The 25,703-nt window shown below is 36.3% G+C and overlaps 1 protein-coding gene across 8 annotated transcripts in view; it reads left to right on the plus strand.

The window, feature by feature from the left end:
* FAM214A (family with sequence similarity 214 member A) overlaps nucleotides 1-25,703 on the plus strand; it is a 116,723-nt gene that overhangs the window by 52,254 nt on the left and 38,766 nt on the right. The window lies entirely within an intron of this gene.

Below are 25,703 nucleotides of genomic sequence, written 5' to 3' on the forward strand. Positions count from 1 at the left end.
CCTTTAGCTTCATATTTTCTTTGAACAGCATTGCTTAAAAGATTATTAAAATGCTGGTCTGAACAATGAGTAGGAAGAAAAGAAACCAAAATACAATGTGCTCACTTTAACGGGGGGGAAAAATGTGATAAAAATGAGAATATAGGGTAAGAGAATGGGGAGTTAGCCAGAAGCATTAACTGTATTTGGGAGCAGGAAGTGTTTTTGAAAAATAAAAGCTGCTAGGGAGAAAGTATTTAAAGTAAGTTACATATTTTTAACTGAATTCATTGTTTCTGAATTTGACAGAGATAGTCAGAATTTAGCTTAGTGATAATTTTGGCATAGTTTAGGAAATTGACGTGCTATCTTTTTATAAAGGATTTCTGAAGATGCTACCTCAAATTGTGCACTCTTGTAATTATTTGATCCATTGACTACTTCTGAGCAGTTCAGATAAAGGATAGTTGTATTAACCACCTGCAAAGTCAGTGTTGTGTTCTATTAAATGTCCAAATGGAAAGTGGGAAAAATAAAGGATGTTGAAGACAACATAACACAAATGGTTAAGACAGTATTTTAAAATTAGAGTAAGCCTCTTAAATGTAATATTTCTATATCTGTCTTAGTTAATGCTGCAAATATAGTAAAATCTTATTAAATTAAGCCTCACTTATTCAATATTTTAATAATTGAACAGACTATGAGTTGCAGTTTGGTTTTATGGGATCTGGAAAAACCGGTTTCTCCAATTAATTGATTACACGAAAGTTTTATCTTAGATAAAAGTTTTTTGTTTTTTTTCTTTTACATTTTCTCATATAGAGTTTACACAGTTGATTTAACTAATGATTCTTTTAAAGTAGGAGACTAATTAGCATACTGCCCATTTACGAAGAGTTTTCTTTTAGTTATTCATTTTCACCTGGTTGTGTAACCGGCTCCTCTTTAATTCACTCAGTGATTTATGTCTGATGAATAAAATGGGTATAATATAAATTTAAAGTTGATATTAAAGCTTGATTTCTCATCTCCATAGGGATTGATTTTGTTGTTAGTCTTTTCAGGAGGTACCTGTCATTAGGTAGATTTAGCAGTCAGTGTTAGCATAATTTGATAAGTGAGAAGAGACATTTCTTTGAAAAGAATGCAAATATAGCTCATGCTTTGGTGGCCATCACTGATCATTTTTAATTATACATATATTTGTGTTAACAGCTTCAAATAATAGATGCAAATGTATAAAACAAATTATCCTTAAACATTAAAGTGTTTCACACAAACCTGCATGTTGCTGAACTTGAAACAAAACAAAACAAAACTCTGGTATTTCTTAGTTTTTTCATTTTGTTAGGTAGAACCCCAAACTAAAACTTGATAGGAGTTACCATAAAAATTATAGCAAAATGGGGGCAGCTGGCTGGCTTAGTTGGAAGAGTATGTGACTCAGTCTCAGGGTCGTGCGTTCAAGCCCCATGTTGAGTATAGAGATTTCTTAAATAAATAACTTTTAAAAAATTGTAACAAAATAAAGAAAGCTACTATATTCTTCAAAATTGGTGGCCCCACAATATAAAGCACCCATGTACAGAAAAAGAGCTGTGAGGGAGCCAGAGGTTGGGAGGCAGAGGATAATGAGAACCCAGGTTCATTGAATGTAACTCTAACCACATGGAAGCCATTCTCCTTGTTTCTGTTTTCTAGAGCTGTCATTCTTATCAGTTACTAATTTTGTTTTTTACTTATAGAACCACAAAAACCAAAGTTTTCCTTGAATTGATCTGCTACCTTTTCCTCTTGGTTTATTTCTTGGGAATTAATAGACTTCCTAAGAGCAGGCTAGTTTCGTTCATGTGCTGTAAAAGATAAAGGAAAGTGATATTGGCAAGAAAGTTGGGTCTACTGCTGTGTCACACAAAAGCTTTGCCATTGTGTTGCAGGAGGAATAGTCTTGGCAGAATCTCAAATTTTATTCCTGGGCTCAGCACCTAAAGATGTTTTTAATACTGGAACATCTGAAAGTTTCTGTCTAGTATCAAAACCTCAGGGTAATAACTGATGTTTATACCTTGTTCAAATATAGTAACATTGCAGGAAATTTCAACTCTTTGAATTTATCTATTATTTGACAATAGTATTTTTGTTGCCTTATTCTATGTCAAATCTTTAAATTGACCATACTCTTGTGTACTTGTAAAATAAAAAAAATAGTTCAGTTCTTATAAATAGTGATTTCTTTTTTTGTTTTGGCCACTTGATAAAGAATAGGAAATAAAAGTACTAATATTTATCAGATACAATGATATAACTGATTTTATTTTAAATAAATTTGTTTATTTTGAAATCATCAGGCAATAATATGTAAACAGTGTCTCATGTACAGTTCTTCAGAAAATTCTGTAATTTAAAACCTCAGAAAGGGGTAACACTGAGTTTTTCTTTTTTCTCCAGGTGTCCTGTGAAAAAAATTTTATTAGTAATTCCTACTTCAAATATTACCCAAATATTTGATTCCTATATGTGTGCTTAAGTGCTGTATGACACAATGTTTTTGTTTTGCCTCTTCCTTGCAAAAATACCATTACTTGTTTATGTTCTGAATTCCAGAAAGATTTGTCAAGGGAATAGTCTTGACAACTTTTGTCAGGCATTTTCATATGGCAACAGTGCTGTTGTATATACTATATTGTTTTTCCAAAAGTATAGTAAAAATAAATATATTTTAATTTTTTTTTGAATGTTTATTTTTGAGACAGAGAGAGAGGGAGCACAAGCAGGGAAGGGGTAGAGAGAGAGGGAAAGGGAGAATCTCAAGCACTGACAGTGCAGAGCCAGACACGAGCTCAATCTCCCGAACCGTGAGATCATGACCTGAGCCAATATCAAGAGTCAGGCTAAATTGACTGAACCACCCAGGCGCCCCTGCAAATACATATTTTTTTTAACCTTCAGATGTTACTGTATCTGAAATCAAAGACCCAAGTTTTAAAAATATAGTTGTTTGCACTATTGCTTGAATCTGATTGTATAATCCTTTGTGCTGAGACTGAATTAAAAGTGGTAGCGTGAGGGGCACCTGGGTGAGTCAGCCAGTTGAGAGTTCAATCTCAGCTCAGGTCATGAACTCATAGTTTGTGAGTTCGAGCCCCACATCAGGCTCTCTGCTGTTAGTGCAGAGCCCACTTCGGATCCTCTGTCCCCTTCTCTCTGCCCCCCACCCCTCTGCATTCTCTGAAAACTAAGCAAACATTTAAAAAAAAAAAAAAAAAAAAAGGGTTGTCAGTACACCCCTTTAAAAACGAAAGTGGTAACATGATTAGTATTGATAAACTGGAAATATTTTCTTGTTCTTTCTTTGCTTGTCTTCTCAATTTTACTCATTCAGAAACTTCTGAACATCAAAGGACTTGAATTATAAAGTTTATGATAAACACAGGGACATTAAAATTATAAATTATAAGAAATAGTCAAGATGGAGTGGAAAAAAATAAGGCTCATACATAGTTGGACCTCAGATTTTGCTATAAGCTTCTTGTCATCCTGAATATGAAAGAGAAACTCTACTAATCAATTAAATATGTCTGTTATTTAACATTTTTTTAAAGCTTATTTATTTATTTTGAGTTAGGGGGAGAGAGAGAATCCCAAGTAGGCTTCATGTTGTCAGCACAGAGCCTCATGTGGGGCTCAAGCTTGTGAATCGTGAGATTATGACCTGAGCTGAAATCAAGAGTCAAACTCTTAACCAACTGAGCCACCCAGGCATTCCTGTTATTTAACAGGAGTTATTGCTAAGTATTGGCCATTAAAATCTAAGTTGGTTTCTGTTTTGTTAGTATTTTGAGATTTTTTTGTTGTTCAAATTTGGGGGAGCTTGTCTTATCTATTCTATATGATTTGTTATTATTTACCTATGTTCTATTGAGCATGGTTTCACATCTTTGACCAGTAGTTTCCCCATCAGTATTAGGAGGTCCTTAGGGTAATTGTGGAGTTTAAATGAAACAGTGTAAGAAAAGTATTAACCCAAGTGGCACAGAGTTAATACTCAATAACATGTGAGATTTTATAATATACTCATTAAAATTATTCTACATTTTTGGGGCGCCTGGGTGACGCCAATCGGTTAAGTTTAAATGAAACAGTGTAAGAAAAGTATTAACCCAAGTGGCACAGAGTTAATACTCAATAACATGTGAGATTTTATAATATACTCATTAAAATTATTCTACATTTTTGGGGCGCCTGGGTGACGCCAATCGGTTAAGCATTCAATCGGTTAAGCATCTGACTTCAGCTCAGGTCATGATCTCATAGTCCGTGAGTTCGAGCCCCACGTCAGGCTCTGTGCTGACAGTTCAGAGCCTGGAGCCTGTTTCGGATTCTGTGTCTCCCTCTCTCTCTGCCCCTCCCCTGCTCATGCTCTGTCTCTCTCTGTCTTAAAAATAAATAAAACATTAAAAAAAATTTTTTTTAAATTATTCTACATTTTTAAGTTCTGAGAATACTAAGTATAGTTTTTTTAGACTTTACCCATGAGCTTCACATATGTTGATATACATGTAGTTTTCTCAATTTTCTAATACTTCATGATATAGAAAGTCATGGAAATACTGGTATTTGGGCAGAAGAAAGGGTACTGGTTTCATAGAGAAGTACATGGCTAAATTTCTGAAGAAAGGTAATAGTCAATAAAAATAAGGAAATAATGGGTAGCAGAGGAAGATAAAGAGGAGAAGGCAGAAAACTGATGATGTTATCTTGGGGGGGGGTGTGTGCACGTGTGTGCATGTGCATACACATAAGTGTCCACAGATGCTGAGCTAATGGACTAGAGCTGCTAAATCCACTGGGGATTTGTGTACTGGGAAGTAACTTGTTTCTGATTTTTGTTTTGAATCCCTCAGCTAGGATTAGGCTAAGGGTGACCTTGTATTTGCCACCCACATTAATGACAAGGGATAAGCCAGTGGCCTGGGAACCAGAAATTAAATATCATCACATACATGATGAATGTAACTATATTGAAATATAAAAACTTTCAGAAAATAAAAGCTGGTGGTGTAGGGCTAAATTTTAAAAACTCAAACATCTAAGCCGAAATGTTCAGAAACTACTCTTTAGTCATTTTAACAAGTACACAAGATTTCAACTGACCACATTATTTTCGTTGCTTTGAGTGATCATAATTTAACAGTATTTTGGGAGAGAGGTATAATCTGAGTTCCCATCCTGGTTTTCATATTTTCATCAAGTGCCAAGATTTTGTGATTCCTATATATACTTCTATTATTTAGCTCTCCAATTTGCTGAAGATACAGTTTACCTTATTGAGAATTAGAGAACAAGCAAATGTAAAGAAAAGATCTTTTTCAAGTGTACTCCATTTTATTACTGTTAATGTATTCAATAGTACTGCCCAACTAGCTTCTGCTTTGGGTCCAGAGACTGTTCTGCAACAGATGAAGAGGATAGGAGAACCATTTTAGAAATAAGTATCCTGGTTTACCCAATTGCATTGCATTGGTATATTTTGTGGGGTGGGTGGATGGGGGGATACATACTTTAAATCACTTTTCTCAAGAAATCCACACAGAAAAAGAACAAAAGAGAGATTTCTCTGTGTCAGTATTTCTCAGTTTGGGGTACTGACCCTTTTGAGAATCTGCTTAAAATTGTCAGTCCCCTTGCTAGGAAAAAAAAAAAACAAAAAGCAAAACACCACATCTATGCATATACACACTTGATTTTGTGGAAAATATCCAGAGGTTCATAAATTCTCTTAGGTTAAGAAATCTTGTTGAACATATCTTGGTTTTAGACAAAACATAAAAGCATTAATTTTTAAAGAGTGAGTTTTAAGATAGACTGGATAGGAGTATAAGATATGTATACAAGCAAAGTGTGAAGTAGTGACCTGGAGCACTGTTTTGTAGCTTCTAAAAAAAAAATGGTAAAATGTTCCAACATGTACTCCATACATTAGTGCTCTTGCAGATAGGTTTTCCCTGGGGAGTCCCCCTTATTCCTATGCTGACTCCTATATTTTGGTTGGGCTTCTGATAGAGAACCTTGCACAAAATGACCAGACCTGGAATGCAATGTCGAGATCCCCAGGACCTATATGCCATCTCCGAGTTGTAGACTGATATTACAGGAGACCTAGAAGACACCTTCTTTGGCCTTAGGCTACCACTTGGACTTTCCCCCAGAAATCATTCTGCACTGGAGATGGAGACTGCTATGGATGTCACCTAGTTCTTTCTTTATTCAAGCAGAACCAAGCATAACTGATTTTACTGTATGTACTCAAGTTTCTCAACTCTTAATTTAAAAAAATTCTCTATTCTATCCACTTTTTATTTCTGTTGTTTTAGGTTTCACACATGCAAACACACTGGAAAATATGAATGTTGAGAATACTTAGAAGAAATAGGGGTCATGCCTGTGGGAAGGAGGTTGAAAGGACAGAGTGTATTTCTGGGGACCAGCCTATGTTGTAACTATATTCCCATGAGGTAAAAATGTTAAGACTAAATTAGGTTAAGCTTGAGTATAATTTGAGAAAGTTACGTGCCAGTTATCTGGGATTTGTAAAGCTAGAACAGAACAAAACAGCACTGGAATAGTGGATTGTTGCTTTTTTAGCACAGGGTCGCCTTCTGAGTGTATAGCTAAATCTAGAATTTGTGGTTTTAAGAGACAGTACTTTGCTTCCTTCTGTGACACTGTTTCCTCATCTTTTCGTCCTATGGTTCTTTCTGGAGTATGGAGTGATAATGCCATATAATCAGGAATATTCGCACAAAGGACAATGAAGAGGACAATATTTCCTACTTGAGGATTTTTCGGGCCCTGAAACAGTGATGAGTTAGGTCTAAATGGTTTATGCAGAACACAGAAATGAAATTACATAGGGTTAGTGCAGGTAAGAAGGAAATGAATTATATTGGTGTAGCTCTAAGTTTGTGCCCATGCATCCGTGATGGTGTGACTTAAAAGCACTATTGTGGCAGCTTGGACTTTAAGGAAGCAGGACAAATGGAAATTTCCTCAATAACACTGACTAGTTTTAATTCTTACATTTTAAATATCAAGTCCTCTGGGAGCTTTCTCTGATGTCCAAGATTGAGTTTCTTAAGCATTCCCTAGCACCCTAATTTACCCGTGTTACCATTTATCATTATCACCATGAATTAGGCTTAGCTATATCATCTCCATCAGACTGCCCTCTACTTGAAGGCGGCACAACAGCTTGATCTCCCATTGCCTTGGGGAGAAGAGCTAGGTTTCACTGATGTTTTTGACAGGTAGATACTTCTCTTTTACCTTCTAGCCAGTCTTTAAAATTACTTAAAATTTAGTTTTCTTTTCTAGAGCTGAAGCTCCTCCATACTTGCCATATAAGCAGCCAGTAGATTGTTATGATGATTTCTCTCTATAATCCCTTAAAAGGCAAAATTACAATAATCGGTATGGAAATTAGAACTCAGAAAATGCTTTCTCACTCACTCTCTCTAGGCTAGAGGTTTAGCTATTACCTAACCCAATTTCATTATTTTAAAAACAAATGGTTCCTTGTTCCATTTAAGAGAATTCTATTGGGGTGCTTGGCTGGGTCAGTAGGTAGAATATGCAACTCTTGATCTCAGGGTTGTGAGTTCAAACCCCATGTTGGGTGTAGAGTTTACTTAAACAATTATGTTGATAAAGGGCATTTCAAACAACAAAACTATTTTGGTGAGAAAGAGCAGGAACTAGGCCCCTGTTGACTAAATTAAGACCTGCTACGGGAAGTGAAGAAAGTTAAGGAGATTATAATTAGATTTAGTGCAATGTTTCAGGTGATAAATTTGTAGAATTTTATTTCTAACTTTGGCTTTTTAAATATGAAAAAATAGAAAACCTGTTGGGAATTAAAATATCAAACCCAAGAGAAGAATAAAATAATTATCTGAAGAGGGTAACAGCAAGCTTTATTCACTTTAATCAGAAATAAGCTGAAATATGAAGAAAATAAGACATAATGGAACATTGACCACTCATTATTTCAACAGGTGTTCCAGTGCTTGTTCATGCCAAGCAGCTAGGCCAAGCAACAGGACCATCTTGTTCTGGTGGAGCCTAATGGGTTAGAAGAGAGATGCAAATAATTTAATTTTCTTTGTGTTAGGTTTTAGGAAGGGAAAGTGTAAGGTGCAATAAACTCTTATAAATAAAAGAATAAAAAGGGGCACCTGATGGCTCAATTGGTTAAGCGTCTGATTTCGGCTCAGGTCATGATGTCAGGGTTCATGAGTTTGACCTCCACATTGGGCTCTCTGCTGTCAGCATGGAGCCTGCTTCAGATTCTGCTTTGGATCCTTGGTCTCCCTCCCTCTCTCTCTTTCTCAAAATCAAATCAACTTTAAAAAATAAAATAAATGAAAAAACCATGCAAGAGTGTAATGGGATCAAATGAGATGGACAATACCTAATGATGAAATATGTGTTCAAACTGCAATAGAGATCACCTCATTATTTTATTTTTTTAATGTTTATTTGAGAGAGAGACAGAGTTGGAGAGGGGCAGTGCAAGAGGGGGACAGAGGATCCAAAGCGGGTTCTGTGGTGCCCGCTAACCAACTGAGCCAAGCCACCCAGGCGCCCCAAGATGAAATCATTTTATACCCTATTTATTCATTTATTTTTCCAGTATAATTAACATACAGTGTTATGTTAGTCTCAAGTGTACAATATGGTAATTCAGCAACTCTATACATTACTCACTGCTCATCACAGTAAAGCATATTCTTTTTTCTTTTTTTTTTTTTTTTAATTTTTTTTTCAACGTTTATTTATTTTTGGGACAGAGAGAGACAGAGCATGAACGGGGGAGGGGCAGAGAGAGAGGGAGACACAGAATCGGAAACAGGCTCCAGGCTCTGAGCCATCAGCCCAGAGCCTGACGCGGGGCTCGAACTCACGGACCACGAGATCGTGACCTGGCTGAAGTCGGACGCTTAACCGACTGCGCCACCCAGGCGCCCCAATAAAGCATATTCTTAATCCCCTTTACCTGTTTCACCGACCCCTCACCCTGTGCCCCCCCCCTTTTTTTTTAATCTGTAGAACTTTTTAGAGTAGTAAGTTCTGCCTAGTGTGGGGCTTCAATTTATGACCCCAAGATTAAGAGTCACATCCTGTCCCAAGAGAGCCAGTAGGCACCCCAATCTGTAGAAATTTGATTAGGTGGTAGAGTTAAAATTTTAACTCCATCTGAGTAGAAATTATGTTAGAAAATGTAATGAAAAAAAATTCATGCACAAGAGCAGCAAATATAATCTTGGATTATATTGGATGAACTCAATAGAAAATTTTAAGACTTTTATGAAGAAAATTTAAAAAGTCTGCCAAAGAAAGTTTTAAAAGGCTAGCATAGGGGCGCCTGGGTGGCTTGGTTGGTTAAGCGTCCGACTTCGGCTCAGGTCATGATCTCATGGTCCGTGAATTCGAGCCCCGCATCGGACTCTGTGCTGACAGCTCAGAGCCTGGAGCCTGTTTCAGATTCTGTGTCTCCCTCTCTCTCTGCCCCTCCCCTGTTCATGCTCTGTCTCTCTCTGTCTCAAAAATAAATAAACGTTAAAAAAAAAATTTTTAAAAAGGCTTGCATAAATGGTGAGATTTTAATATTTAATATGCAGTTTTTAAAAAGTTGAAGTGATTGTTGAGTTATAATTTGGGGGAATCATTGATAATTAGTGAGGTATGTGAAGACCAGAAAGGCAGTAGGTATGTTAGGAGAGTTGGAGTGCTCCCCTGATGCACAAAAGGATGAATCACACCTCATTATCACAAAGTTTTTCTATGGTAAGGCTTTAAAAATATTGGCCTTGTAGGAAAGAAGGATTAAAACAACTCAGGTAGAGCTATGAGAGGAGTGCTGGAAAAAGGAGGAATTCTAAGTGATTCATTAAAATTTAGAAGATGGGATATCTTGAGGAGGCTCTAGGAGAGAATGAGTAGATCAGTTTGGCCAGAGTATTGAGTGCTTAAAGGCAGTAATGAGAGAAGTGAAAAAAGGTAGGTAGGGTTCTTTTTCACCTCATCTCTCATGACTCTCCTTTATGCATCCAGTACACCAGCCAAACTGGGAAAGGTAAGGGACCAAGTATGGGAGGTTGTTAATAGAAATAGTCAGCCCTTACCACTGATGGCTTACTGAGGACAAGAGAAAGAGAGGAGGCATAGATGATTGTAAGATTTCAAATCACAAAATGCAAAAATAACTGTGCTTGGGAAAAGTTTTTTACTCTACCAGCAACCCCATCACTGTTTTTAGTTTGTGGTTGACTAAATGTGCCAGGATCAGTCTGTGCTTATGGCCAAAGTGGTACTAACAATAAATGGGATGGTAGTATTTTGTGATTCCAAAAATTGTACAAGTAGAATCAGATATTGCTTAAAGTGGAAGGGGACATCTAGTTTCACAAACTTTCATTTTACAAGTGAGTTTGCTGAGGGTTACAGATTTTAATTGACCTTTCCCAAGGTCTTGGGGCTGTCCAGCTCTTTTGGCTTCTAGTGTGTGGAGTTTTCATACTTTTTGCAAGTTGCTACAATGTTTTTATCATTAGATTTTGGTTTTGAGAGATCTAGGAATTTCTAGATCTATTTCAAGTATAAATGTTATTAAGATCTGTTATTTAGGTGTCAAAATTTAGGGAAAAGATCTAAGTTAAACGTGGAATGAAAGCAGATTGGCAAATTTATTTTCTAAACAGATGATTTTGGAAAAATACAACAACAAATAATTGCTTGATCATAATAGCTATGTTCAATTGACTACAGTTCTAATTGTGTGTGAATTGGCTGAACTAAAGCCAGTTTAATCTGGTTCAAGGAAATATTCTGTACTTGCCTGACTGAAGTTGACGATAATGACCACAGAGTCATCCAATAAAACATTAATTAAAAGCATTACATTAGCATTAAATCCTACTGCTTGATCATTATCTTTATCAAAGGATATTGTCTTTGGCAGAGGTACCATTTTAAAGGGGATAGAACAATATGAAACTTCCTTTGTGAAAAAAAATTAGAAGAGAGTATTGTTTCTGTTCTCCCCACCCTTATAGGGAGGTGATATCCTTACAATAGCCACTTACAATTAAACTGTAATTTTCCATCCTAAAGAATTGATCTCCCACATTTGCACAGAGGTTAATGAATGAATCCACTTGAACAAATAAATGGTTACAAGGGTGGCATTGTCTGTCTGTTTCAACTGGTTGAATCACTAGAGGAACCGGTGGGTATTCTTTCTTGGTGCTATTACATCATCTCATTTTCTTTCTGGCAAACTATCATTCTCATAGACTTCTGGTCCATTGCCCCCTTTTGAAGAATTGGCAATTTCCCACTTTTATGGAACATGGTTTCTACCCTTCTCATCATTGCTCTTTCAAATGATAGATAAGCTTCCCAGTCTGACTGAGGTAGAAGCAAGTGGAGAGGGTGGGGAAGGACCCCATTAGTTGGGCTGTGGGTTACCATTCACACACACACTGAAGTCAGTTTTCAGGTTAGTACCTTACGGTGGTGATTGCCAAAGGCTGATCCTCAGACCCATGCTAGTCTAACATTAGCTTTTCATTTGTCCATGGCAAAGGTAGCAGCAGCCTTTCTCAAGAGGGACTTGGTTTTCTGTGATCATGCCTTCCAAATTTTTGTAATTAAATGCCTTTTCTGAAGTGATGGTGAAAGTAAAAGGTAATACTTTTTTTTTCTAAATTGCTCTTATTTAAGAAATGAAATATTTATCAGGGGCAACTGGGTGGCTCAGTGGGTTAAGTGTCTGACTCTTGATCTTGGCTCAGGTCATGATCTCATAGTTCATAGGATTGAGCCCCTTTTTGGGCTCTGTGCTGGCAGCACTGAGCCTCCCTATCTCCCCTCTCTGTCTCCCCCCTCTCAATCGATCAATAAACTTAAAAAAAGTTTTTTAGTAGTAAAGGTCCTTAGTAAGGAGCTTTGGCAAGCTTATTTTAGCAAACTTAAGCAAACTTTAGCAAGGTTTAAGAAAATTTTTTTATTGTTTTTGATACCGGTCATCTTTAAGTTTATACATTATTGAAAAAAAATTATGAATATAAAGTATATGTTGCTATTTAACTTAATGGACTTTATCATATATTTTCCTATATCATACAATTATTTTAATGGCTGTAGGATATTTCACCATGTTGACATCACTGAAACCAATTTCTATAGGTAAACTAAAAAAAAAATTTAGGGGCACATGGGTGGCTCAGTTGGTTGAGCATCTGACTCTTTGGACTTGAACTCCCAAACATACCATGAACCATAAGATCATGACCTGAGTTGAAGTCAGATGCTTAACCAACTAAACCACCCAGGCGCTCTTAGACTCTTGAAAATTTCCGAGACACTTGAGCTTATTAAGTATCAGTAGAACTAGGTTTTATATGATAGTGTTTATTGTATGCCAGACACTGTGTTCAACATAACATACTGTTACCTCATGAAATTGGTGGTGCTATGAGATAGATATTACGTCCAGTTTTCAGGAGGTTACTAGCAGATAGTAACTAGCAGCAGAACCCGGACTCAAATTATCTGTTAATCATAAAACTATAAATATCCAGTCTTTGCACCCCATTATTGCACTATAAATTTACTTTAACCAATCATTATTAAACATATTTTAATGGAAGTAGTTTTTACTTTGATTAGAAATAAATAAGCTTTGGGGCACCTGGGTGGCTCAGTTGGTTAAGCATCTGACTTCGGCTCAGGTCATGTTCTCACAGTCCATGAGTTCGAGCCCCGCGTCGGGCTCTGTGCTGACAGCTCAGAGCCTGGAGCCTGCTTCAGATTCTGTGTCTCCCTCTCTCTCTGACCCTCCCCCATTCATGCTCTGTGTCTCTCTGTCTCAAAAATAAATAAACATTAAAAAATAAATAAGCATAAAGTATGAATGCAGTTTATATGAATACCTGCACTATAGCTATGTCTTTTCCCCCCCTTCATTTAAGAAGTTTGTTGGATATAGGCACCAGGGTTGCTCAGTCAGTTGAGTGTCCAACTGGTTAGGGTGGTGATCTCATGGTCCATGGGTTCGAACCCCACATCGGGCTCTGTGCTGACATCTCAGAGCCTGGAGCCTGCTGCAAATTCTGTGTCTCCATCTCTCTCTGACTCTCCCCTGCTCTCACACACTCTCTCTCTCTCTCAAAAATAAATAAACATTAAAACAATGAAAAAAAAAAAAGGAAGGGGCGCCTGGGTCACTTAAAGTGTCTGACTTCGGCTCAGGTCATGATCTCACAGTTGCTGGGTTCAAGCCTCACATTGGGCTTGATGCTGACAACTCAGAGCCTGGAACTTGCTTTGGATTCTGTGACTCCCTCTATTTCTCTCTCTCTCTCTCTCTCTCTCTCTCTCTCTGCCTCTCCCCTGCTCGCATTTGTGCTCTCTCTCAAAAATAAACATTAAAAAAATTTGTTTTAATTTTTAAAAATTTAAAAATCCAAACTTTGTTGGGTAAATGATTTCATTCTTCAAGGTTGGTTTGCTTTTCAGAAGGGGCTGAGAAAGCGTTCAATGAGCTCATTTAGAAAGAACGGGATTCTCTTCCGTGTAGGCTCCATGCTCTCAGCACGATGTGAAGCCAGATCCCATGAACCATGCGTGACCTGAGTCAAAATCAAGAGTCAGACGCTTAAGCAACTGAGCCACTCAGGCACCCCTCAAGCTATTTTCTATAGATAAGTCCTTTTATAAACAGAAATCCAACAGGCATTGAATTAATATTTCCCAGATTGCTGTATTTACAGACTGCTGAAAGCCATCATTGTACAATATATTCTGCTCATTAGGGACTCTTATTCTGGCATGGTCTCAAAATGTAGAATTTAATATATAGAGATATTACTAGTGTAATCCAGGGGAATGTTGTTCAAAAAACATAGCATCAGAGGTTATATGAGAGACAAGGTTATTGTCCGTAGACTTTGAGAATGTCAGTTATTATAAGAATGGTTTTCCCTCACTTAACAATTTTTTTTACTTGTGATGCAAATCCAATAATGAATAATGTCACAGAGACAGCATTTCTCCCTTCTTCCATTAACCTGTTTTCTCCAGGCCCTGAGGACTTCTAAACTATGTTAATTTAAGTTTGTACAGAAGGCTTTTTTTTTTTTTTTTTTTTTTTGGTTCTAGAACAGTAAAGACTCTTGAGCTTCGATACTTTTTATTTTTGGTTGTGAAGTTCCCCTCTATGATTTTTGTTTTTTTTCTTCATAATTCATGCTTCCTGAAGGAACATCTTAAGTATAATTTTAAGATAAGTGAGTATATTATTTTCATTATTGATTTTTATTTTTTAACTGCAAAATTAAAAAAAATATTTTGGGGGCATTTTATAAAAGGTAAATTTTTTTAATTAGTAACTTTATTTGTTTAGAACAGCTTTCATTTCACAGCAAAACTGAGCACAAAGTACAGTGTTCCCATATATGCCATGTCCCCACAGATGTACAACTTCCCCCACTATCCATGCCACCCATGCCACAGTGGTACATTTATTACAATCATTGAACCTGTGTTGACATATCACCACCACACAAAGTCCATATACATTAGAGTTCACTCTTGGTGAATAAAGATATATATTTTTTTCTGGCATTTTATAGGAGGTAAATATTTTTGAACGTGGTTATTTTAACTAAAAATAAGTAATATACATTGAAAAATGGTATGCTTTTTGGCAATCCTTGTCCAGATGCTTTTTTGCTCTTAAAAAATTTCTTTTGCACTCATGGGGCATTCTAAAGTAAAAAATGGCATTTCTTTGAGGGATTTATTTTACACGGTTATCTATCAAATCAAATCAAAACAATTTTTTATAAGCCTTCTCAACCTGATAAAGGACGTCTATGAAAATTCTATACTTAACATCACACTTTATGGTAAAATATTGAACACTTCTTGCTAAGATCAGAAAGAAGGCATGCACTCTAGCCACTTCTATACTGCATTGTATACCTAGCCATTGCCATAAGGTAAGAAAAAGAAATTGGCATTAAAAACTGGAAAAAAAGGAAGCAAAATTCTATTTGCATTGACATACTTTTTTCTATATTTTATATAGAAAACCCTAATATAAAGCATATAGGAATGAATGAGCTAAGCTCTGTCTTCAAGAAGTTCAGTGGCTAGTAGCTTTAATACCAATACATATCATAAATATCTGCCTGAGGAAGTAAGGAGCTTTCACCTGTGCCTCTGTTATATGATTTTTAAACTTATTCTTAAGTAATAAGAATTTGGGCTTTAAATTGTAAGTAATGGAACCATTATGGAGATTTAAGCCATTTATAGCCATTTAAGCCAAATGTAATCACATTTATATTTTACTCTTGGTCCTTTTAATACAGGCAGCATTAATGTTTTAGATAGGATTCTAACAAGGGGGATGGGGCTAGATGGGAAGGGTAAGAGACTAGTTGCAGGAAGACTCATCACAGAGCTATTGTAATTATTCATGCAAGAGATCTTGGCCTTAGTAGTTTTGGCAGAGGTCATAAAGTGAGGAAGAAAGTGGCTGGAGCTATTTAGGAAGTATAATTTATAGGACTGAATTACCAAGTTTTTGGCTTGGGCAATTGAGCATGGATAATGTAAGACTATATAGAGAACTCAAGAAGGAAGAACAAATTTGTCATTGGAAGAACATGGTAGGAGGGAGTAGGATATAATGTTGTACTTAGTGAATTCTAAATGGATTTATCATTATTTTTATTTTCATTTTCCCTTTATTCCTCACTGTTTTCTGTCTTAATTTTCTCCTCTTGTTCCCACCTTGACTTCATTAAATAGTCATGCCATAGAACAAAAGGTGTCTTTTCCCCCCTTTTGAGTAAGAGCAATCTAAGAATTCAGTGTTTGACATGTGTCACTTCCGATCATCATGGCGTTTATGTGCAGTGCTTACATAGTTATTATAATTGTTAGGGAGTTACAGTACTACTCACTTTTTCCCCTTCTGAGTTCCAACTAGAAGTATGAATACATGATTGATAGTAGAATAAGAAAGTGTCACTTTATTAAATTGGGCATGCACCCTGTAATCCCCCAAGTGCAAGGTTTCTGGAAACGCATTTATGCCTGGTGTTTTCACTCCCTCTTTTATTAATTAGGAACATGTAGGCTGTAGGGGACAAGCTTCATCTTGCCTTATCCAGGAATCTAGAGCTGAGTACAAGACTACCTCCTTTGAGTTTCAAGAAGAAACAGGAAATAGGGAGCCAAATTCCTGGCTGTTAGTTTTTGTGTGTTAGTCAGCTTCAGCTGCCATAACAAAATGTCATAGACTAGGTGGCTTAATCAACAGGAAATCCATTTTCTCACAGTTAGGAAGGCTGGGTAGTCCAAGGTCAAGGTGCCAGCTGATTTGGGTTTTGGTAAGTGTTTCCTGACTTGCAGCCAGATGTCATCTGTGTGCCCACATGGTCTTTCCTGGGTCCATGTGCCTGGAGAAAGAGGTATCTCTTCTTTCTATAAGGCCACCATTCCTGTTGGATTAGGGCCTTACCCAAATAACTTCATTTAACCTTAATTACCTCCTCAAAGCCCTCCCCAAGCCCTATTTCCAAATATAGTCACATTGGGGGTTAGGACTTCAACATAGGAGTTTTAAGGGGACACAATTGAGTCCATAGCACTTGGTAACCTCTCTTCAGGGGTTGTTCAATGGCTTAAAATCACACCATTCATTTGGTTTCCAAATAATTAAGAGATTTTCCCAATATCTTTCTCTTACTGGTTCCTAATTTAATTCCATTGTGGCTAGAGAATACACTTTGCTTGATTTAAATCCTTTTAAATTTATTGAGACTTGTTTTATGGCCCAGAATGTGGTCAGTTTATCTTGGTAAATGTTTTTGGCTACCTAGTAAAAATGTATATTCTGCTTTTGTTGAGGGGTGTGTTCTGTAAATGACAGGTCAAGTTGTACTGTTCAAATTTTTTTATATTCTTTCTGATTTTCTGTTACTTGCTGTATTGATTATTGAAAAGAGAGTGTTGAAATTTCCAAATATAACTGAATGTGTCTCTTTCTACTTACAATTCTTTCAGTTTTTACTTTATACATTTTGGAGCTATTTTATTAGGTTCATAAATGTTTAGGGCTGTTACTCTTTCTTGATGGATTGGCTTCATTAACGTTATGAAATAACCATCATTATCCCGTGCAATATCATTTGCCCTAGAATCTATTTCATCTGATATTAATATAGCCACTCTGTTTTCTTTTAATTAATGTTAGGATGTGTATCTTTTTCTAATCTTTAACTTTTAGCCTATTTGTGTCTTTATATTCAAAATGAGTTTTTAAGGGGCGCCTGGGTGGCTCAGTCAGTTAAGCATCTGACTTCGACTCAGGTCATGATCTCACAGTTCATGAGCTCAAGCCCCGCGTCAGGCTCTGTGCGGACAGCTCAGAACTTGGAGCCTGCTTCGGATTCTGTGTCTCCCTCTCTGTCTCTTCCCCTCCCTCACTCATGCTCTGTCTCTCTCACTCTCTCAAAATAAATAAACATTAAAAAAATTTTTTTACAAAACAAAATGAGTTTTTTATAGGTCATATATAGTTGTCTTTTTTTAAAATCCAATCTCAGTCTGCTTTTTAATTAGACCACTCACATTGAAGGTTATTGTTGATATGGATGGGATTAAATCTACCATCTTACTATTTACTTTCCATTTGCTCCTTTTTGTTCCTCTTTGTTCTTTTTTCTTTTTTTTTTTTGTCATCTTTTGGATTTTTTTAAAATTCCAGTTTATCTCCTTTGTTAACTTATTAATTATAATTAGTTTTGTGGTGGGTTTTTTTTCTTTGTTTTTGATTTTGATTCTTTGTTTTTGTTGTTTTTTGGTATTTTACTAGTTATTTTAAGGTATGTGATAATCATCTTTAATTTGTCAAAGTTTACCTTTAAGCACATTATACCACTTTTTGTACAGTATAAAACCCTACAGTGATATCATTCCATTTCACCCTCTTCTGGCCTTTATACTGTTGTTATGATGCATTTTACTTTTACCTTGTTATAAACCACACTCTAATTTTCCTTTAAGTAGTCAATTCTGTTTAAAAGTGGTTTGAAAATCATTTTATATCTACATATGTAATTATGATTTCCTGTGCTATTTGTGTAGATCTGCATTTCCAAATGGTATCATTTTCCTTCTGACAGAGAACTTTATTTAACGTTTTTTTTTTGGTAGTGCAGGTCTGTTGTTGATTAATTTTTTCACCTTTCTGAAGCATTCTGCTTTTTTTTTTTTTAAGGATTCTAGGTTGACAGGTTTTTTTCTTGCAGTACTTTTCTTGTTCTCCAGAGCTCTCCTTTTGTGTGCTACTCTTTCCTGTCTGTTGGTTCCCCCTGTGACTCTAGCCACCTTGACTTCCCTTCCCCCTAATTCCTTTGTCCTCCATTCAGGGAGACTGTTAGGCTCTGTCTGGCTTCCCCTTCCCTATACTTCAGCTCTGAAACTTATTCAAGACAGTATGGACGGGCAGTTGTAGGGCTCACCTGCTGATTTCCCTGTTAGAGAACACCGTCCTTCACTGTCTCTTGTCTCGTATCTGAAAATAGTTGTTTTGTGTATTTTGTGTGATTTAAGATGTGTGGATAAATCAGGTCCCTTTTACTCCATTATGACTGGAAATAGCCCAATGACTGCCAAAGTCAAACCAGTCAGACTACCTACCTCACCTGCCTTGTGGAAGAATTCATAAAATGGGATTAGCCTTTTCCCCTTCTAAAGTCCCCCCCCCCCAAAGATAAGGCTTGTGGTAAAGTCCCACTCTCCCTGTGTACAGAGACCCCTCCTGAGTAAAAGGAAGAAGTTCCTTTCTTCCCTAACACTTATTACCATTTTATAAATGAAGAAATTAAATAACATGTCTGAACTTGCCTAGGATTGGGCTCACTGGATCTTATTGCTCTCTTTGTTAAAATGGTAAAATTTTGAATTTCAAATTCTACAGTGAATATTTTACCCTTTGCAGTTATGAAATAGTTACTAAAGGTCAATTTTGTTTTCAAATCTTTACATGAATTTTAATTTTTACTTTGGCCATCAGTTATGTTTAATTTCATTTCTGAAGATAGGAAGATTTTATGTTTTGTTGAATCAAATACATTATGAAGGAAGTACCCCATAAAATCAATAATTTCTTGATTAATATTCTGGTCCTTTATATGAAAACTTCACTAGATGTGTCTTCTGACTGTAAGGAGCAATGAATGCATGTATAGTGGGTTTTTAAATACTTGTCAATTAATACTGAATGCTTTTTAAGGTTAAATAATAACTGGTATCTAATCTCATAATTCCTGCCATAGCAAGATATGCCAAAATCAAGGGTAGAGTCTTTTTTTTTTCTCAGAAATTTATCAAAGAATAGATTTATTCCAACTTGCCTATACTCAGTATTTGAATTTACGTCTACTTGATCATAAAGCTTATTTTTTTCTCCCAGGTAGGCCACAGTTACAGAACTATTACAGTGCTATAGAAAAGTATCAAATTTCAGTATTTTGGGTTTAAAATGAGTTATAATTTTGGCATCTTATTGAACCCTTAGCAGAATTAGTCTTTAAGATCATTTGTGTAAAACCAATAGAAGAAATGAATATGAATAATACAATTATCAAACAGTAAATCATCTCTTAGATACCAGAGAAATAATTATGAGAACTACTTGCTTAAGTTTTGGTCACTATTTTATGCTTATTAAACTGAAGCACCGTACCTTTTGAGCACTATTATGAAGGAAAATTCACATTGAATTGGTCTTTCTACTTTATAAAATGTTTTTAATCAGTGGGTATAAGCTAATTTCTTATAATTAAGGGAACATTCCTTAAGAAATACTAACATGGTCCTTAGCTAGATATAGTATTGATTTTGATAGTTAGCTTCTTCACAGTGTAGAATTTAGTAATTATATCCACAAATTTTTTTTTAAATGTTTATTTTTGAGACAGTGCAAGTGGGGTAGGAGCCGGGGGTGGGGTGGGACAGAGGATCTGAAGTGGGCTCCACACCAACAGCAGAGAGCCCGATGTGGGTCTTGAAACCATGAACCAGGAGACCATAACCTGAGCCAAAGTCAGATGATCAACCGACTGAGACACAGTATATACATATATACACCCGTATATATGTACATGTATATGTATATGTATATATGTATACGTTTATGATCATTTTCATGTCTGATCATTTTTAGAGTCTGCTTGTACCCCAGCACGTACTTTCCACTTTTCATAATGAGTTGGAGCCTAGAGTTGATCGACTCCAGTGACTTTTCATCTTGTTTGTGGCCACCATCTTCCTGCCTTAGGTGTGGAAGGGCCCCAACCAAAAGCAGCCGCCAAGAAGGCTTGGAGAGAGAAAAAGTTCATAAATATTTTTGAATGCCTTTTATATGCAGTCATAGTCCCTGTGTATTGAGGCTATGTCAGTCAACAGACCTGACCAAAATCCCTGCCACTGTAGAATTTACAGGGAGCAGACAAGTAGTGACAATATAAATAACTAAATCATATAGTTTGTAAGGGGAATCACTTGGCTAATAGACGTGATTTAAGTTATGTAACAAACAAAAAAGAGTCCATGACTTGTAGTAGACTACATCACAAGATGCCAACAACGTACCCTAAGGAAGCAAGTGGTAGTTGACTTGCTAAGGAAGCAAGTGGTAGTTGTAGTACAGACTAAGTCTATTGTATATTTAGTGACATTTACTTACCCCAAAAGTACATACTGTGCTAATGTGAAAGCAAAGGGCTGCTTATTCAATTTCAAAAGAAAATACTATGAGCCATGCAATTACTTGTATCAGCATTGTATTTTAGAGCATTTTAGTTACTTGTCCAACCAAGGAAATCTCTGAACTTTTCATTAATAGTATCTTTCAGTTGTGTTCAATGCAAAATAAGACTTGCCTGAAAGCTTGATTCTTACATGAAAAAAAGTAAAATTTATTCTAGAAATAATATATATGGCAAATTAGGCTTAGATGTTTGTCCTATTAGTTGAATTTATCAGCTTTGGATACTACCAAAAGTTAAACAATATTGTAAATTGAGTATTGTCTTTTTTCTTTCTTTTATATTGTGATTCTTCACTTTAATATTTTCATCAAATCCTAAAATCCCAAAGTCGGCAGGGTTTTTTAGGGGTGGTATAGTCTGACGTTAGCCGGAGAAACCTAGAACAAAAGAGGTTCATAATGGAGAGTGTAGACCTCATGAATCCCACCTAGATCATACTGTCTCACAGTGCAGCATTCTCAGATGTCGGTTTTCCATATGCATGCTGAAATTTTTAGTTTATTTTTGTCATGTTTATAAAAGAATATAGTAAGTTGTTTAAGTTATGGAGCACATCATCAACACAAAGATTATGTGCATTGTAATTTCTCATTCAGTGGCTACCAAAAGCATTATCAGTCCCTTGTGTGGAGACGCCTGTATGCCTTGCCTCAATTATAGCTCCACCAATCACACTCGAAATATCCACTGTTTTAAATTTAGTGTTAATTATTTCCTTGTACCTTTACCACATATGTATGGGATCATCAAGTATGTTGTTTGATTTTGCTTGTTTTTTAAACATTTATGTAAATAGAATCATCCTACTTATAGTCTTCTATAACCTGTGTGTACCTATCACTTTTTCTTATATTTATGTCCACTGTTGTATTGTGTCCCATTATATGAATATACCACAATTTACCCATTTTATAGATAGACATTTGTTATTGTTTTCACGACTTTTGTTATTACAGACAGTGTTTCTTTGAATATTCTCATATTGGTCTCCTAGTGAATGGGCAGAAAATTTTCTCTGAGTTATATACCTAGCAGAGTAACTATTGAGTTGTAGGGCATGCACTTCTTTGCTAGATAATGCCAGGTTATTTTTCAAAATGATTGTACTATGGTATACTTTTACTAGCAGTATATGAGTATTTCAGATGCTCTACACATTTACCAACACTTATTTAGTCAGACTAATTTTTCCCCCTTAAATCTGTTGATTTTGAAATGGTATGTCCCTGTGGATTTAATTTGTATTCTTTGATGATTAGGGAAGCTCAGCATCATATGTTCATTAGCTTCTCAGAGTTCTTAGGTAAAATATTCCAGATGTTTATCTTTGGTTGGTTATTTAGGTTGCAGATTTTTGCCCCCGGTTTTGGGCTTGTTTTCAGTCTCTGTGGTACCTTTGGGTGTAGCACTTTGCTCCCTTTCCACAAGTACTTCTTATAGCCTACCATTTAATAAAGACAATTGTTGCACTCAATGACCCACTTGGACCACATAGTTTAAAACAATTCTTTTAAGGGTGCTTGTGTGGCTCAGTCACTTAAGTGACCGACTTCAGCTCAGGTCATGATCTTATGGTCCATAAGTTCAAGCCCCGTGTCAGGCTTCCTGTTGTCCCTGCTGTCAGCTACTTCCCTTCGCCTCTGTCTCCTTCTCTCTCTGTCCGCCTGCCCACCACCACCCTCAAAAATAAATAAACATTAAAAAAAACTAATTCTTTTAGAAGTTTGGGGCTCCTTTTATAGAGATGCTAGTAGAACATGTGTGAGGAAACAGGAAGAACTACTTTGAAATGTTTGAAAGATGGAAGTTTGGGGAAAGAATCTGAGAAACAATTAGGAAACAAAGTATTGGCTTTCCTTAGATTTCCACATCCTACCCCTTATTTATTCAACTTCCTCTAGCTCTACTTTTACTGTTTTCTTTATTCTTCCTTTTATATTTTCTCCCTTATTTTCCTGCTGTTTATTGTTTCTCCTTCATTTATTTTGTTTACCTTTTTCTTTTCCTCCTCTTTTCTCTGTATTTTGATTCCAAATATTAACTATTTTTAATATATTAAATACAATTTTTTGTCAGAGTGGTTTCCACACAACACCCAGTGTTCATCCCAACAGGTGCCCTCCTCAATGCCCCAAATCTTAACTATTTATTCTTTTCTGATTGTTTTCTTTTTCAAATTAAAAAAAAAATTTAACATTTATTTTTTGAGAGAGAGAGAGAGAGAGAGAGAGAGGGAGGGAGGGAGAATGAGAACAGGGGAGGGGTGGAGAGAGAGAGAGAGGGAGACACAGAATCTGGAGCTCAGGCTCCCTCTGAGCTGTCAGCACAGAGCCCGGATGTGGGGCTTGAACTCATGAACCGTGAGATCATGACCTGAGCCAAATTTGGATGTTCAACCAACTGAGCCACCTAGGTGCCCCCATAAGTCCTCAGATTTCTAACATTTTTCACATCTAAGAGATCTTGGTTTGAGGCCTCACTTTGCCATTATATTGCCATGTGTGTCTGAGCAATTACTTTACCTCTCCAAAGTCCAGTTTCCTCATGTACAAATTAATGAAAATACATGCTCTTGAAGGTTCTTTTGAGTTTAATTTGTGACTTGTGTACAAAAGCCAAGACTTGGTCTTTTAAAAAAAAAAAAAAAAAAGCAAAACCATTTATCCCTTGTCTTTTTTCCCCACAGAAGCTGCTTATTTTTCTTTGACGATAAAGGGACCAAGCTCAGTTTTAATTAACTCTTAAGTGTTTTTTAATGCACAAAATAGAACATTGAAACACTTTATTTATAAGTAGATATGATTGTACAGTTTTGCCAAGCATTATAAGAATAATGTTTCAAGACGCCTGGGGAGCAGTCCATTAAGCATCTGACTCTTGATTTTGGCTCAGGTCATGATCTCACAGTTTGTGAGATCAGTTTGGGAGATGGAGCCTCGTGTCAGGCTCTGGGCTGACAGTGGGGAGCCTGCTTGGGATTCTCTCACTCTCTCTTTCTGCCCATCCTGCATGCACACACACACAAACTCTTTCAAAATAAACATTAAAAAACATAATTTTTTAAGTGGGATATCCTCTTGCTTTTTCTGGAAGTACATAATCTAGACCTTTCCATAATATCTAAATTGAAAGAGCTTTAAAGAGTCCAAATTCATTTAATACCAAGAATCCCTGAAGATACGTCTGTCTGAGGAGCTTTAAAGAATCCATGCCTTGATCTGGAAGGTTAGACTCGAAGTCATTTTTGTGTGAAATGAAAAATAAGTATGAGATTCTATAATTGGGAGTTAAGGACTATTGGTAGTGGCAAGCAGGTTTTTAAAGATAATTCTCTAGTTACTGATAATATGTGTGTGACTTGGGGCAAATGATTTTACAGAATTAGTTTTCACATCTTTAAAATGAGAGGAAGACCTGTGTCATTGCATTCATGTTTACCTTAAATTTAACAAACAATTCCATAGTGATCGCTCTCTGTCAGATAATATTCTGGAAATTTTACAAATAATAACTCAATCCTTGTAACTACCTTCTGAAGGTTGATATTATTATTTTCCCCATTTAATAGAAAAACTGAGGCAGGGCACCTGGGTGGCTCAGTGGGTTAAGCATCTGACTCTTGGTTTCAGCTCAGGTCATGTTCTCCTGGCTTCATGAGTTCACGCCCCTCTGCCAGTGCAGAGCCTGCTTGGGATTCTCTGTCTCCCTCTCTCTTCCCCTCCCCCACTCGTGCTGTCTCTCCCAAATAAAGTTAAAAGAGAAAAGAAAAACTGATACAAAGGGAGGTTGTATAATTTGCACAAAGCCAAAGAACTAACAAGTAGTAGAACTGGTTGTCTCAGAGTTCATGCTCTTAACTATTACTTTGCGCTACATCATGAAAATTAAAAGGAAGAAGCACTTGATAAAATACTTCACAACTCAAGAAGATGATGATCATCTTTGTGTAATTGGATGTTTGGATTAAGTGACAATTAAAATTTATAGCCAGTTTTTGAAAAGGTAGATTACTATAAAAACATACATATGACTTAGTTTTCTGGATGACACCTCAGAATATTACAATGCTTTAATTATAATTTTGCACTTTGGTAGTTATTGTTTTATGTAGATGCACAACAAAAATATTTGGTTGAATTCACACCCATATTTGGTTGAATTCATGAGTTGTAGCTCCACCTCAGGCTCTCTGTTAACAGCTCAGAGACTGGAGCCTGCTTAGGATTCTGTCTTTCTCTCTCTCTCTCTGCTCTTCCCTCACTCACACTCTGTCTCTGTCTCTGAAAAATAAATAAACATTAAAAATTTTTTTTTAAATCAATAAACTCTCCTGGAATGACTTGATAAAAGATAAAAAAAAGAGGCTAATAAAACAGGCTAACAACATTTATGAACCATTCCACCAATCTGGTGATGCCTTAAGAAGTGAGAAACTTGAGGGGCAGGGGCACATGGGTGGCTCAGTTGGTTAAGTGTTTGCCTTTGGCTCAGGTCATAAACTAGCAGTTTGTGAGTTCAAGCCCCACATGGACTCTGTGCTGACAGGCTCAGAGCCTGGAGCCTGTTTCAGATTCTGTGTCTCCCTCTCTCTCTCTCTCTGTCCCTCCCCTGCTCGTGCTCTGTCTCTCTTGCTCTCAAAAATAAATAAAACATTAAAAAAATTGTTTTAAAGAAAACTGTTGTCTTTGTGCCTTATTTTCTTCATCTGGAAGTAAGGTACGCTCCCTTACAATTTTTGCCTAAAACAGAACCATGAAACACTTATCTTTGAGATTGGAACATAAAGATGAGAAACCAAAATTTTTT

Source organism: Leopardus geoffroyi, chromosome B3 (genome assembly GCF_018350155.1).
Source record: "Leopardus geoffroyi isolate Oge1 chromosome B3, O.geoffroyi_Oge1_pat1.0, whole genome shotgun sequence".
Taxonomy (NCBI): domain Eukaryota; kingdom Metazoa; phylum Chordata; class Mammalia; order Carnivora; family Felidae; genus Leopardus; species Leopardus geoffroyi.